The 15,547-nt window shown below is 52.1% G+C and overlaps 1 non-coding gene across 1 annotated transcript; it reads left to right on the forward strand.

Moving 5' to 3' along the window:
- Positions 1 to 15,443: 15,443 nt before the first annotated feature.
- LOC118915284 (U6 spliceosomal RNA) lies at positions 15,444 to 15,547 on the forward strand. The gene has a single exon (XR_005026018.1). It is a non-coding gene; the product is annotated as a U6 spliceosomal RNA (small nuclear RNA).

Raw genomic sequence — 15,547 nt, forward strand, 5'->3', positions numbered from 1 at the left:
TGCTACATACCGGAGCAAAAGCATTATGGAGTGCCTACTGTATACCAAGCACCACTTTAAGCCCTTTAAACCAAACCCTGCTACCCCCCTTAGAACAGAGCCACACCTCTGTATGGTGTAACCCGTGCCTGCAGAGTGAGTAGCTGAGACAGCCCTAAAATATTTACCATCTGGCCCCTTAGAGAAGGAGACCTCGAATGAGGCCCAAACACACAGAGGTGCCCAGCCAATGTGCTTGGATGATGGAAAGAGAGTAAAGGAGCCCGCAGGGCTTCTGCTGCTAGAAAGCCATTTTACAGACGAGGACGCTGAGGGCACGCCGCACACGATTCCCTGCCATGGCATCTCTCCCTGCCCCGACCCGGCCAGACCCCCAGCTCTTCTCCCCGCCTGGCACTGCCCAGATCCCATCACGTCCCTTCCAAGCTGCACCTTGACACGCTATTCTCCCCTGCCTTGTGATAAGAAGTGAGGAGCTGGTCAAAGTCTCCATTTATTAGTTGATTGGGTGTGTGGGAAGATTAGCTACTTGCACCTTTCATCTCTGGGGTTTCCATTCCCAGCTCAGCTGGACACACAGCCAGGGCAGGGGCCATCCGAGGTGTCCCCCACAACTAGACAAAAGCTCCACGTGTGCAAAGAACATACAGTCAGGGAAACCAAACAAAACGGTGTCCCTCTGACCTTGGTTCACACATCCCCTCCTCCAGGGCCAGAGGTCAGGCCGGGTCGCCCTTTACCACCCGTCTCTGATGCCACTGCCAGTCACCACACGGTTGGATTTCCCCCAGACCCTGTCCACAGCCCACAGTCATCCTCATCTCCGTACTCATCTATGCCCTCCCCCACTGTAACACAGGGGGTCTTTGTCCATTCGATCACCGCTGTATCTAGAAGCCAGCGTGGCCCACAGTAGGAGCTCCATGAATCCTGAAGGACCGAACGGATGAGTGTGTCCTTTGCGGTCAGAGTTGTCAAATGTTGTTTGCTTTCCTTCTCAACCACGGGACTCTGAGCTGCAGGAGGGCAGTGACCGTGTGGGTCTGGGTGACCACGGGGTCCCCCAGGTCCAGCACAGTCGTAGGCCTCTTCCCTCCACCAGCAGCACTCTTGTGTTCCAGGTGCTGGAGTGGACAGAGACGAGCACCATCGTTCATCTGTGTGTGAGTTCCACACGTGCAGGGAATTTTGTCCATCCTGTTCTCTGCAGTGTCCCCAGGGCCTAAAACAGCACCTGGTGGACAGTGGGCGCTTCGTAGGTGCTCATGAAATCTGTGAAAGAACCCAGCTCTCCTTCGTGCTTCTCCTTTTTCTCCAGAAAATCAAAATAATTGCACATTCTTCCTTTGCTTGCTCCTGTTTCCTGCCACCATTGGCCTCCTCCTCATGCAGGGCTTAAACCTCAGGATACAATCTTCCTTTAGCTGCCTTCTCCGCAGTGGACTGTAAGTGGACAACTTAACTTCTCTGGGCCTGTTTCCCCAACTGTAAAGTGGGCATCATATATATCAGTTTTCTCAGCGAGCTGTTGTACATAACCAAGGAGAAGGTTATTGCGACGTACACAGTCAAACCTTATTATTTGCTTAAACATTTAAATACTAGGGTACAGTGATAGGTAACCCGTAGGATGGCCCCTCAGTGAACCCCACTTCCAGGTATTCATGGTCTTGTGCAATTCATCCCCCCTGCCTGCTTGGGGTGTGGGCTGAGTTTAGTGATTCACTTCTAACAAATAGAATATAGCAGGCGAGACTTCAGAGATTTGCTGATAAAATATCTGTGGCTTCCATCTTGGACTCCCGCTCACTGTTACTGTCTCCTGGGGAAGCCACACGGAGCAGAACTGAGGCCTCCTGCCAACAGCCACATGAGGGTGCTGTCCTGGAAGCGGCTCCTCCTCCCCAGTCAGACCGTCAAATAAGGCAGCCCCACCAATGTCTTGACTGCAACCTCATGAGAGACCCCAGTCCAGAACTATCCAGCGAAATCACCCCCACGTTCCTGCCCCTGAGACACTGTGTGGGATGACTGTTTACTGTCTGAAAGCACCAAGATTCAGGGGGGAGGGGGGATCTGTTATGCAGAAATTGGTAACTAATGCATGCACCCAGGAGAAACTAAAGTTACGTCCACACAAGACCTGTACATAAATGTTCATAGCAGCTTTCTTCTTAACACCCCAAACCAGAAACGAATGCCTACCGACAGGTGAATGGATGAGCCGCGGTCCACCCGTGCACTGGAATATTGCTCGGCCATAAAAAGGGAAAACCACACACCAACACGAATGAATCCTGAAAGCCTTACGGTGAGTGAAAGCAGCCAGACACAAAAGATGATGTGCCATGTGAGTCCATTTACATAAAATTCTGGAAGATGCCAACAGTGGCAAAGGATCGTGATGGAGAGTAGACTGCTGGTTGCCTGGGGATGGGAGGTGGGGACATGGAGGGGCCCGAGGACCTTTCTGCAGTGGTGGAAGTGTTTGTTCCCTGTCTTGATCGTGCCCGTGGTTGCAGGGTACCAGACATATGACAGAACTCAAATTGTATGTTTTTAACATGTGCAGGCCATTGCATGCCAATTAAACTAAATAATGTTATAAAAAAAAAGAGAGAGAGAGGGAGAGAGAGAGCGCTTTCTCTGGAGGTGCTGTACTGGAGGTAAAGTATACCGTGGGTGCTTAATAAATGCTTAAATGTTCAAAAAGGACACTGAAGCAGGGGCTGGGAGCGTTGGGGCTGCAGTTAAGACAAGGCAGACAAATAGCATGGAGAAGTGGGGTGCATCTGCTCACCGGTGACACCCCCACCACGCAGCTGTGCCCTGAGCACTGGGGAGGAAGCAGTCGGCAGCAGGGAGCAGATCAGCAGGGGTGTCTGTCATTCCCATCAGTTCACTAAGTACATCCTGTGTGCCCAGGGCCGGGTGAGCATTGGGAAGTTCCCCAGTGGGTAAGGTGGGGACACTGAGGCCTATAGAGAGATGGTGAACTGACCCCGGGGCCCAACCAGTTACTAAACGCTGACTTTAGCTTCCCCAGCCAGAGGCCCAGAGACACAAAGTCCACCCTGCCACGCCTTGACGGCTGGGAGGCCCCACCCTGCTGGCTCCCTGTGGCCTGCTGGCCTCCTTTGGCCTTGGAAGTTGGCCCCCCAAGCGTTGAGGAGTCCGATTTTATGAGGGGTCCAGAGGCCGGGGAGCAAGGCTGTCCCTGGCACACCCCTGAGCGCAGAGGTGAGTGGGGCCTGGGCTGGCACGGGCACTTTGGCAGAGGCACCTGAGGCCAGAGCAGGTGCCACCAAAACCATGCCTGTGCCCTTCCTCAGGCCTTAGTGCTGGAAGGGGCCAGCGCCCGCCTCTGCTCCCATAAAGGAAATGACCAATACCACATGGACACCTCGCATAGAGGAAGCCACGGCGAGGTGCCACCTGCCACAGTGGCTAAGATGAAAAGGCCTGACTATGCAAAGGCCAGGTGAGAATAGGGGGTGACTGGAACCCTCACCCTCCAGCCAGAGGGGATGTGAAGTGCGCAGCCGCTGTGCAAAGCAGCGTGGCAGGGTCTCAAAAGGTCAATCCTGCTCCTCCACGGGGGATCTAGGCATTCCTACCCAACAGAAATAAGACTTACGTCCCTTCAAGATTTGCACACAGGTGCTCAGGGCAGCTAGTAAGTAGGCAGGAGTCAAACTGTGTGGTTCTTACCTCACATGCTCCCCACAGGCTGTGTGACTCTCAGGGTGGCGCTGTCTCTCTCTGAGCCTCTGTTAAAACAGGGGTGATGGTAAGAATGTCCATCCGCCAATAAACACCTGAGGAGATGCTGCGTGCATATAGACACCCAGTACGCGTTGCTTTGTGTGGTTTTTAGGAAAAAAAAGCGCCCAGCACAATTCTGCATTCAGGAAATGCTAATCAGAACTACAATGCGATATCCTTCCACACCTACTAGGATGGCTAGAATCGAAAGAAAGATCATAACAAGTGCTGACGAGGATGGGGGTAGGGGGCAGACAAACCCTTGTGCACGGCTGCTGGGAATGGCACTTGGGGCAGCTGCTATGGAAAGCAATCCTACGGTTCTTCCAGGAGGGAAACACGTGACTGCCATTTCCCCGGCGAGGCCTCCCCAGGGGGCTGTCCTAAAGCACTGGAAGCAGGTGTTCAAACAAAAACTTGTATATGAATGTTGATAACAGCACTACCCTTGGCAGCTCCAAAGGGGGGAACTCAAATGTCCACCAAAGCAGGAACAGACACACACAACGTGGCCCATCAGCACAGGGAGCACCATGCAGCCACGAACAGGAGCGGAGCCTGGCCACACATTCCACGTGGACAGACCCTGACCACACGGTGCTCAGTGAGACGCCAGATACAGCAGAGTCCACACAGTGTGTGGGCCTATTTCTGTGACACGTCCACAGCAGTGAATCCGCAGACTGAACGTGAGTTTGTGGTGCCGGGGGCTGGGGAGGGGTGGGGGTAACTGCTCATGGGGACAGGGCTGCTTTTGGGGGCAATGGAATGTTCTGGAATTAGTGGTGATGGTGGCCCAACATAGTAAATAAACTAAAAACCACGGAATTGTACGGTTTCAAATGGTGAACTTTGTGGTATGTGAACTATAGCTCAAAAATATGTGTATCAATGATAAATAAAAACAAATAAAGAATTCCCACATAGTCTGGCACACAGAAGGCACTCAGTAAATGCTCGTTATAATTGACATTATAACGGGCTAGATGAACACAACAGAGCCCGTTTTTCATTCAACAAACATGTATTAAGCACCTACTGTGATCAGGGCATGCTTCTGGGTGCTGGGGACACAGCCATGAAGGAAACGAGACAAATCTTCCAGCCCTCATGGGGCCTCATTTGAAGTGGAGACAAGCAGATAATAAACAATGTAAGTAAAATGTATTGATTGGCATTAGGAGTAAATGCTAAAGAAAATAAGCAGAGTGGGGCTTGGAAAATAAATAGAATATCAGATACGGGGATTAAGGGATGACTCTGAGGAAGTGACCAAGGCGCCAGTGTGTCTTCAAGAAGAGTGTTCCAGGCAGAGGACACAGCTGTGCAAAGGTCCTGGGGCAGCCCCAGGCCAGCAAGTGGGAGGAACAGTCAGGAGACCCTTGGGGCTGGAGCAGAGCCCCAAGGTGGTGGGGAGGGAGGGAGGGGATGGGCAGGTTTGCAGGGTCTTGTGGGCCACAGGGAGAGAGTAGGCTTCTACCTCCAAGGCAGGAGGGGAGACCTGACCCTGCCCTGGCTCAGGGTCGCCCTCTGGTGGCCATGGGGAGGACAGACAGTGGAGGGGAGGGCGGGACAGGGACCAGGGCTGAGGGTGCTAGGCTGGTCCAGGTGGCATGGTGACAGGGTGGCTGTGGGAATGGCAAGAAGTGGACTGACTGCTCAGTAATACCCCAGACTGTGCACCTGCAATTTCTGGGTTCAAATCCCAGCTCCGTGACCTTGATGTAGTGATGCGATCTTTCTCCATTTCCTTTTTTGTAAAACAGAGATGTCACAGTTGTCTATCTCAGAGGGTTTATGTAAAGTGCTTAAAACAAGGCCTAGTACACAGTGAACAGTCCCGAAGTGTTGTTTTGTTATAATAATGATTATTATTACTTATTAATCCTGCGGTGCTATCCCTCTTCCCTCAATTTGCCTTCTGGGGAGCCTTCCAGGCCCACCCTCTCCCTGCTCCCCACCCCCAGGGGATTCCTGGGGGACAAAGACTGGAGTTCTGTCATTTTTGTGTCCCCAGCCTCCAGCTCAGGCCAAGCTGTTGGGAAGGTGGGACTGAAGGAAGCAGTGAGTCCCCTGACCCTTCCAGGCACAGACCTGCCCACCCCGGGCTCCCCACACCTGTCTCGTACTCTTTCTTGGCTCTATCCACACCTTCCTCCCCAGTCTATGGGCTGCTCAAAGGCCAGGGCTAATGAACAACTACTCACCCGTCAAAACCTCAGTTCAAATGCTCCCTCCTCTACACAGACTTCTCCTTCTTCCCCTGCAGCAGAAACTTCATCCCTTCCTTAGCCATAGGCTCCCTTAGCCTCAGCCCTGCATGACCACACTCCTGAGAACACAACCATCCTCAAATCCCCCAGAAACTTCCCTCCTAGCCTTGTTCTTAGACTGAACTTGCTGCAGTCCCTGCGAATACTCCATGCACATTCAAACCCCGGAGCATTTGCATATGCTATGCCATCTGCCTGGAACACTTTCCTCATCCTCTCTGCTTTGCCAGTTTTCAACAACTCACCTCCATCATCTCTTCCTCCATGCAGCCTTCCCTATCTCTCCCTATACACAGAACCCAGTTCCTTATTCCTGAGCTCCTCCAACCCCAGGTCCCACCCTCTGCCCTAGCCCCTACCTCACAGGGCTGGGAGCATCTGTGTCTGACCCTGTCTCCCCCAGACTGGGAGTTTCTCAATAGCTGGACATGAACTTCGATTCATCCTTCAAAGCCCCAACCAAATGCCCCCACCTCTGCACAATCTTTGCTAGTCTCCTTCTGACAAATACTTTATCCCTTCCTTGTAGCTTTCCAGCCCCTGTTCCCCTCTTCTGCTCCTTGGGACCAAGAGCATCAATGTCCACAACTGTCTCCTCCAAACTGGGGACTTTTCAATGGCCAGGACTAAGAATCTGTCTTTACTGAGCCCTCAGGGTCTGCACAGTATGTGGCTGGTCACAGAAGGGGCATCAAGGAGTAGACTAAATATGAATGAATGAACAAATGCCTGACTGAAGTCTTGCATTTTACTAATTCCAGCCACCACTGAGACCTCAGGGAAATAACTGAGCCAGGACTTTCTCTTAAAAAAAGTTATAAACCATTTATTCCTGTGGGCAGGCTGAGTTTCTTATTCCCAAGTTAGGACAAAAGAGCTTGCACCCAGGGGCTACAGCCTGGCAATGCCCCAGGCCTTTCACACGGCTTCTCCCTTCCAGCTTCATTGAGTGTAAGCATCAGAAACTCCTGGAAGGACGTTCACGGTGGAGAGCCTGCCATCACTCCACCAGGTGAGATTCTGCAGAGAGCCAGGCCCGGGAAGCTGCACATTTAACCACCCCAGAGGAGCCCCCGGGGTGGGGGGCTGAGGCAGGTCCTGAGATGCCCCCATAAGTGGCCAGGGACAACTGTAGCTCAGATCCCAGGCATAGAGCCAGTGGAGAAACCTCTTCCTGTTGAATTTATGACTCAATTTAAACCTGAATCTGGTTCCCCTCCTCTCCCCACAGCCCTCGAGGGTGCCCACCTCCCTCAGGGTTAAAGCCTGAGGCCTCCCTGGCGGCCAGGTCCTGCAGGACCTGCCCTGTCCCCTCCCTGCCCTCCCCTCCTCCCTCTCTCCCCATCCCTCCCTCTGCTCCCCCCACTCAGGCCTCCTCTCTGTTCCTCCAACAAGCCAGTACTGGTCCTGCCCCAAGGCCTTTGCACAGGCTGTTCCCTCTACCTGGAATGCTGTTCCCCCAGTGGAAGATGCCTCCCTTCCCAGCCTGGCTTTCCCTGTCTCTCTGACACCCTCTCTCACCCCCATCCCTCTCACTTCATTTATTTATTTATTTTTAGGATGAGTTCGTGGGGTCTCACTTTTTAAAAAATTTAGAACTTGTTTATTGTCTTTCATTACTCTGGTGCTCAAACCATCCCCGGCTGGCCCAGTGGGGCCCCTCGAAGTGGTGCCCCACCCTTCTATGAGCACTTCTCTACCTTCTGGTATAAAAAGATGCGTCAGGATAATCTTCTAGATTCCAAACCTCAGCCCCAGAATTGGCCATTTCTCCAATGAACTCTGGATATGTTTTTAAATGTACCCAGAATGTCACAAAGGAAAAAGCTTATCCTCACAGATCTCTAGAAACAGGAGGCAGGGCCCACCGCAGGGCCACATGGGGAAGCACCACGGTGGGTCGGAAGGCAAGGAGGAGGGCCTGGGTAAGAGCATTCCCTTTATTATGATTTCATGGGAAGGACTGGGTGAGGCAGGGTAAGCAAGCTAACAGAGTTAGCATTGGCTCAAGTGAATAATTTCAGCAGTCTCAGGGGTTGGGACTACCCTTAGTTCCAACTGTTACCTGGCCCTGGGGTGATTAGGGCAGTGGGTAGTGGCTCTACGTGAGAGCCCCATAAAGGAAGGGGTGGGGTGCGGACTCTGGATTGGTTGACTTGCATGTGAAAGACAGTCACAGGTGAGTTTTTTGCTATCTGGAGGAATTAGCTAGCCTTGGGGTGGACCGTCTCTCCAGGGTCAGCGAGCATGTCAAAGCTTCAGAAAACAAAGGAAACTAGCAGGCATGGTTAACACAGGATCCTTTTATCACAAATGGTGTTTAGAAGCCAACATCTGAGTGCTAAGTGTGCTTACTGCACCTGGGGTGTCTGCCTCAAGGCCCTCTCAGCGGACAGAGCTGAGAAATATATAGACAAAAATAAGTCTATGTATATACAGCGCATCCTCATTAATCATGGGACCCAAACTCACAAATTCACCTGCTCACTAACATTTCTTTGTAACTCCAAAATCAATACATGAGGTGCTCTGCAGCCATTTGCAGGGTGCCAAAATATATGTCACCCTAGGTGCACATTCCCAGCTAAGGTTCAGCTCAGACTGTAAACCAGTGTCCTTTTCATGGTCTGCTGAATGCGGTGTTTTCTGCAGGTGATTTTGCTGTCAGAAATGGCCCCTGAGCATAGAGCTGAGGGGCTGGCTAGTGTTCTAAGCACAGGAAGGCCATGACGTGCCTTACAGAGAAAACACGCATGAGATCAGCTTCATTCAGGTGCAAGGTACAGGGTGTCTGTCGTCAATTGTGTTAATGAATCAACAACCTGTATTAAATCAGGTGTCTTTGAACAGAAACACACATAACACAGGGTTATGTCCGATCCGTGGATGAAAAGGGTATGGAGCAGAGGCTGGTAGGAACCTAATCCTGCATTTCTACCTGCAGCCGTGGTTGGGTGTGTGTTCATATGGGAAGACGTCAGAGAAGACAGCTGCTGTGAATAAGCAGAATGGACCGCACACGCATCCTGCCTCGTGGGGTCACAGCCCAAAACCGTTGTTAAGTATGCTTCCCCGCACCCCGCAATATTCACTAGCATCAACAGTGCGCTTCAGGAAGAACCATCATGTCTTTAGGAAATACTCCTGTCTCCCTGCCCTGTTCTTCAGAGAGGGAAACTGAGGCACAGAGCAGGGGAGCGGGGTCTGGCTTGGAATCCTTCCCCAGTCAGCGTCTCGGCACAAAAGGCTTCTGAGAGCTGTGGGTGCAAAGGCTTCTGGTTTCGAGTTTCACTGGAAACTCGCCCTTTATTAGCCCTTATCTCTGTCCAGCAATAAAAGCTGTCAAGGTTCCCAGGCAGGTTTCAGTGGGGGTTGGGGTTTGGGGGGAGCAGGGCAGATACCAGCGGGCACCTGGGCCATAGGAGACCCCTGTACGCTGCGGGGAGAGAGGAAGAGCTCACAATTTCTGAGGGCTTTCTTCCTGTCTGTCTCCATTCTCCACGACTGTGTGTAGGAACGCATTTACCCCCTGGGCAATCACCATAGGAAATGGGTATTTGCTTTTTCATCTTAGAACAAGTCCTAGAAAGGATTCCAAGAGGCAGCATCATGCAGCCCAGGCAGGATTTCTGGATTCAGCAAAGAAAAACAGGACACCCAGTTAAATGGGAAGTTCCCATAAACAACCCTTATGTTTTAGTATAATGCCCCATGCACATCGGGGGTTTACCTGGCAGCCCTAAATCCTGTAATCCCTCCCCCTTCCCTCACCCCAGGACCCTGCCTCCCACCCAACCCTGGCCTGAGGGGGTGGTAATGTCTGTGACCTGCTCTGTTTGCCCTATGCAAGCAGGTTTGAGGTTTTTTGGTTTTGGGGAATTTTTCTTTTTACATATTTTTACTTATTTTTTTATTTTTAGTCGTAGTAAAATACACACAACATAAAATTTACCATCTTCACCATTTTTAAGTGTACGGTTCAGTGGTGTTAAGCACATTTTTATTTGAAGTAGAATATGAAATTCCATAATGCATGATGCTTTGTGAGGGCACGTGTTACCCTGTGCCACTTACAGGCATGTCGTGAGTGTGGGTGGGTGTGGTACACACATACATATGCACAGGTATATATTTTTTAACCAGATAGAGATGTCATGGTCAAATGCAGTCTGAAGGCCCCCGCCCTTATCAACCTTATTTCATAATTTATCTTATTTTATTTATTACCTGTCTTGTTTTTATTAATTTTTATTTTTTGTTTTCGTTAACTTATTTTTATTTTATTTATTTTTACCTTGTTTTTATTCATTTACTTTTCTTTTCTTTTATCTCACTTTTTATCAATTTATTTTTATTGATTAATTTTTATCCTTTATTTTACTGTCACCTTAATTTATTTTATCTTATTTCATCATTTAACTCCTTGCGTGTGCTGAGTTCTCTCACTAGAACGGGGATTCCCAGCTGAGTGCGATTTCGCCCCCCCCAATGCCAGTCAGTAATGTTGGTGCCATTTCTTGGGGAAAGGGGACACTGGGCGGCGGGGGGGGAGCGGGGGACATCTGTGGTCATCACGACTGAGGGCGCTCTGGGCATGGAGAGGGTGGGGGCCAGGACGGCCCCACAGGGGATGACCCGGTCCCAGCGACCGGGGTCAGCGGGCAGGACCCCGCGGCAGGCTGCAGCACCACGCCGTGCCCAGCACGGGGCCTGCACGCGGTGGGTGCCTGCCACGGTTGTGCCTGCCACGGTTGTGCGAGCGAGGTTTCAGTCGCCTTGCTCAGCGGCTGCCTGGGGCCCCAGTTGCTGGGACACGCTGACCCCGTGTGGACGGTCGTGGAGCTGCGCCCTCTCAGCCCGCACCCCAGCCTGCGGGGAGCGTTTCCAGGCAGCGCTACCCACCAGCCCTTCTGCCAGGACGGCGATGTTCTAGCTCGGGGCCTCCAACATGCTGGCCGCTGGTGGCCGCTGAGCTCTTGAGACACGGCCAGGACAACAGGGGACTGCATTTTTAATTTCCTGTCATTGCTTTTAATTTACATTTAAATGCAAATAGCCACATGTGCCCTGCGGTGACCCAAGCGGACAGGCCAGTTAGTGGGAAAAGCAGACACTCGCCTGCTCTGGAAGAGTCCATGGACATTGCGAACAGGTTTGTATTTATGACCATTTTTTTAAATTAACGTACAGTTGACCCATGAACAACACAGGTTTGAACTACGCAGGTTCACTTACATGCAGATTTCTTTCAATAAGCATATTGGAAAAGATTTTGGAGATTTGTGACAATTTGAAAAAAATTTCCTTTCTTACTTGACTCTAAGAATACGGTATATAATACATATAACAGCAAATATGTGTCAATTGTTTATGTTATTGGTAAGGCTTCCAATCAACAGGAAGCTATCAGTAGTTAAGTTTGGGGAGAGTCAAAAGTTCTAGAGGGATTTTCGACTGCTCAGGGGGTCAGTGCCCCTAACCCCAGAGCTGTTCAAAGGTCAACTGTATATCAAGCACTTGCTGGTCCCAGACCCTGTTCTGGGCACTTTAGTCCCATGGACTCAAGTCTTTGTTTAAGCACTGTACTCAAGTAGGTACTGACAATATGCTCACGCTAAAGAAGAACCCAAGGGTCAGAGAGGACAGCTGCCCGAGGGCTCTTGCCTCTGAGCTAACCTTACTCCGGCTAAGGGACCCTCATGCCCAATGTCATTCCATCCTTACCCCATTCTGGAACTAGTGTGACTCTGGCTTTGCAGATGAGGACCAGAAGTCTCCAACAGGACGTGGAATGCCAGGCGAGGACTGCGACCTGCCGTGAGGCTGTTAACCAGAAGGCTCACTGCCTCCCTGGTGTGGTTTGTGGGGGCCTGGGTAAGGTTGGGGAGATACACAGAAGATTGAGAACTACTCTCTCACCTCTGTGAATTCCTGAGGCTGTGTGACCTTACGGAGGTGTCTTGTCCTCTCTGAGCCTCTGGGTCTCCGAAGCATTAAGTTCTCTGAAGCATTAATTCTGGGCATTAAGTTACTTACCTGATTCTCTTTATCTGCCCAGGCTGCCAAAATGAAATATCACAGACTGAGTGGCTTAAACAACTGAACTTTATTTCTCGTGACTCTGAAGACCAGAAGTCCAAAATCAAGGTGCTGGCAGGGTCCCTGTATGGCACAGGGAGAGGGAGCTCAGGCCGTTCCTCTCCTCCCAAGGGCTCTGATCCCAACCATGCGGGCCCACCCTCACGGCCTCACCAACCCTAATCACCTCCCAAAGGCCCTGCCGGCTAACACCATCCCCGGCAGCGGCAGCGGGCGTCCACAGCACTCATGCACACGGTGTGGACACAGGCCCCGTTCAGCAGCACGTCGGGGCGTGTCTGCTCCTGGTGTTAGACAGTGGCTGAGGCTCCGATGATCATGGGGCCCGTTTCGCAGCATGGGTGAACTCAGCACACTCTGGCCACTTACAATGAAGGGCCCATTGATGTAGTTAAGGGAGGGGCTGTGGGCATCTGGGCACCAGGGAGCAGGGTCCTGCTGAGCCACATTATGTCCTTTCCCACTGGACAGATGGGAAAGCTGAGGCCCAGAGAGGGACAGAGACTTGTCCAGAGCCACACAGCACCCCCATCACAAAGCCCCCCGTGTCACAAATTTGGCCCTTGGATGTCTTGGGAAGGTGTCAGTGGGGCCTCTGGAGGGCAGGTCAGGTGGGCAGCCATGCCTCCCTGGTCTCCAGTCCCCAGATGTCCCCAGGTATCCCCAGACACGAGCCCACAGGAGGTGGCCTCCTAATCACTGTGCCTAATCACACGCAGCCCCAGGGGGATGCTGGGAACACCTTTTAAAGGCTGTTAAACACCTCAACAGAGAGGTTCCCCACCCTGCCAATGCCAGGCTCCCAAGGGCACAGCCGCAAGCTCTGGGGAGAAAGAAACACACAAAAACAAAACACATTTGTGGTCCAGCATGGCCCTGGGTGGCGGGGACACCGCTAGAGGCCTGGGTTCCTGGCCTGCCCGGCTGGCTGGCCTCCCACCGGACTACATTCCCTCTGAATCTCCATGGTCCCCTTTTGCAAAATGGGTTGCTGGTCAGTGAATGGATGCATGGGAAGGCTTGGAACAGTTCCCACCACACAGGACCCACTGTGCACTTAGAAATGGGTTAAGATGGTGACATTTTGTTTACCCATTTATCTCCTGATGGAGAAGATGGCCCTCGTGAATAAGGCTGCTATCCATGTGGGTGGACGAATGTCTGCTCGGGTCCCTGCCTTCAGCGCTCCGGGGTCCATGCCCCGGGGTGGAATTGCTGTGCTGCCGGTGATTCTCCGCTCAGCTTTGGCAGACACAGCCAGACCGCTTCCGTGGCGACTGCTCCCCCCCCACCCCCGATTCCTACCAGCAACGCCCTGGGATCTGTTTCCCCATTTCCTCTCCAGCTCTTGTTAGTTTACATTTTCTGGTATAACCGTCCCAGTGGGCGTGAAGGGGCATCTCACCAAGGTTTCCATTCACGTTGCCTAATGATCAATGACGCTCAGCATCTTTCCATGAGCTTGTTGTCCATGTATGTCATCTTTGGAGAAACATCTATTTGAGTCTATTGCCCATTCTTGAGTTAGGTGGTTTGTTTGGTTCCCTTGTTGAGTTGTAGGAGTTGATATATTCTGGATTACGGACCCTTATCAGTTACGGGCTTTGCAACAGTTTCCCCCCAGACTCTGGGCTGTCTTTTCATTGTCCTGGGGGTGGCTTTGATGCACACAAGTTTTTAATTTCAACGAAATCCGAAGCATCCATTTCCATCCAAAGACATTTCTGTGGGGCTTTCACAGCGACCTCGAACTCGGCATGTCCAAAACTGAACTCGCAAGTCGCCCCCCACGCCATCTCCCAGGCCAGCTCACTTTCAGAGTGTCTCTGCCCTCCCTCTTGCCAGCCCCGTCGTCACCTCAGACATCCACTCTGCTGAATTCCCACCCCATCCAGCCCTTCCCTCCCCACCGGGACCCCCACCCTGTCCAGCCCCCACCCCAGTTCCTCTCTGCCCTCCCCATGTTTCCTTCACTTGGGGCCAATGTGTCCACAGGGCAGTGCCAGGGGCCTGTGGTCCTTTTAGGGGCCCAGGAAAATGCTTCAAGCTCCTTTAGAATCAGAAGAAAACAATGAATGCCAGAATCACGAAGACTTCCTCGTACACGTAGCCTGGATTCTAGCTGTCTGTCTACGGGTGCCATCGTAAAATATAATCTGTAATAGTCTTCCCGGAGGAGAGGACCCACAGTGTCACAGAATCCCCCTGCCTCCTTCGCTTCTGGAAGCAGACAGAGGCAGGTTTCGAAAGCCAAGTGGGATGTGCTGCCCTCTGGCGATGCTTGAACCTTCCGTGCCTCCCCAGTACCCTCCGAGTGAGTCCATTCATTCCCCTCCCTGCTCTCCCCCTTGTCCACTGACCCCCAGGCCCCTCGGCACTCACCCATCTCGGCAGCCATTTCCTTCTCTAAGCCTCTCACGTGCAGTCCTGTCCCACCAGGCTGAAGATCACATTGCTCATTTGGGGGAAGCCCTCCCAGAGATGGAGCTCTTAGGAGGTATTAAGGTTAAACGAGGTCATAAGGGTGGGGCCCCGATCTGATAGCCCAGGTATCCCTATAAGAAGAGGAGGAGAAGCCTCCCCACGTGCACTCCCCAGGGAAAGGCCGTGTGAGAACACAGCGGGAGGGCGGCCGCCTGTAAGCCCAGAACAGAGCTCGCCCCAGACACCCGGCTGCCAGCAGCCTGATCTAGGACTTTGCAGCCTCCAGACCCGCGAGGAATAGATGTTTATTGTCTGTAATCCGCCCAATCTGTGGTGTTTTGTTAGGGCAGTTTTGCTAGGCAGCCTGACCCTGAGAAGCATGATTTTCATACCCACTAAGCACCTGCTGTGTGACAAGCTCTGTGGAGGGAATAAAAAGATTCAGTTGTGCCTTGTGGAGCTGGTGTTCTAGTGGGGACAGTGTGCCTTGTGGAGCTGGTGTTCTAGTGGGGACAGTAAGGACATAAAAGAAGTAAAAAGACCAGGATGTTGCTGTAAAGAAAAATAGAGAACGTTGAGTGAGGGGATGGCTATTTTAGGGAGGCCCAGGACAGCCTTTCCAAGGAAGTGACATCTGCATTGATTCCTGGAGGAAGTGAGGGATAGGACAGGTAGCAGTCAGAGGAAGAGCCTCCCAGGCAGCAGACACAGCCGTGCAATGGCCCTGGGGCAGCACCGGTCTGGCATGTGGGGGGAACACCCAGGAGGCCTATGTGGCTGGAGCAGAGGGAGTGAGACTGGGGGAAGGGACAGGGCAGGTCATGCAGGGCCTGGTGGGGGTTCCTGGGGAGGACTTCAAATCTCCTTGAATATGTATTAAGGTTGCTCATGTTCACAGCACATATACTAGAATTGGAACAGTACAGAGATTAGCATGACCCCTAAACAAGGAGGACGTGCAAGTTCCTGAAGCATTCCATATTTTT

Source organism: Manis pentadactyla, chromosome 12 (genome assembly GCF_030020395.1).
Source record: "Manis pentadactyla isolate mManPen7 chromosome 12, mManPen7.hap1, whole genome shotgun sequence".
Lineage (NCBI taxonomy): Eukaryota > Metazoa > Chordata > Mammalia > Pholidota > Manidae > Manis > Manis pentadactyla.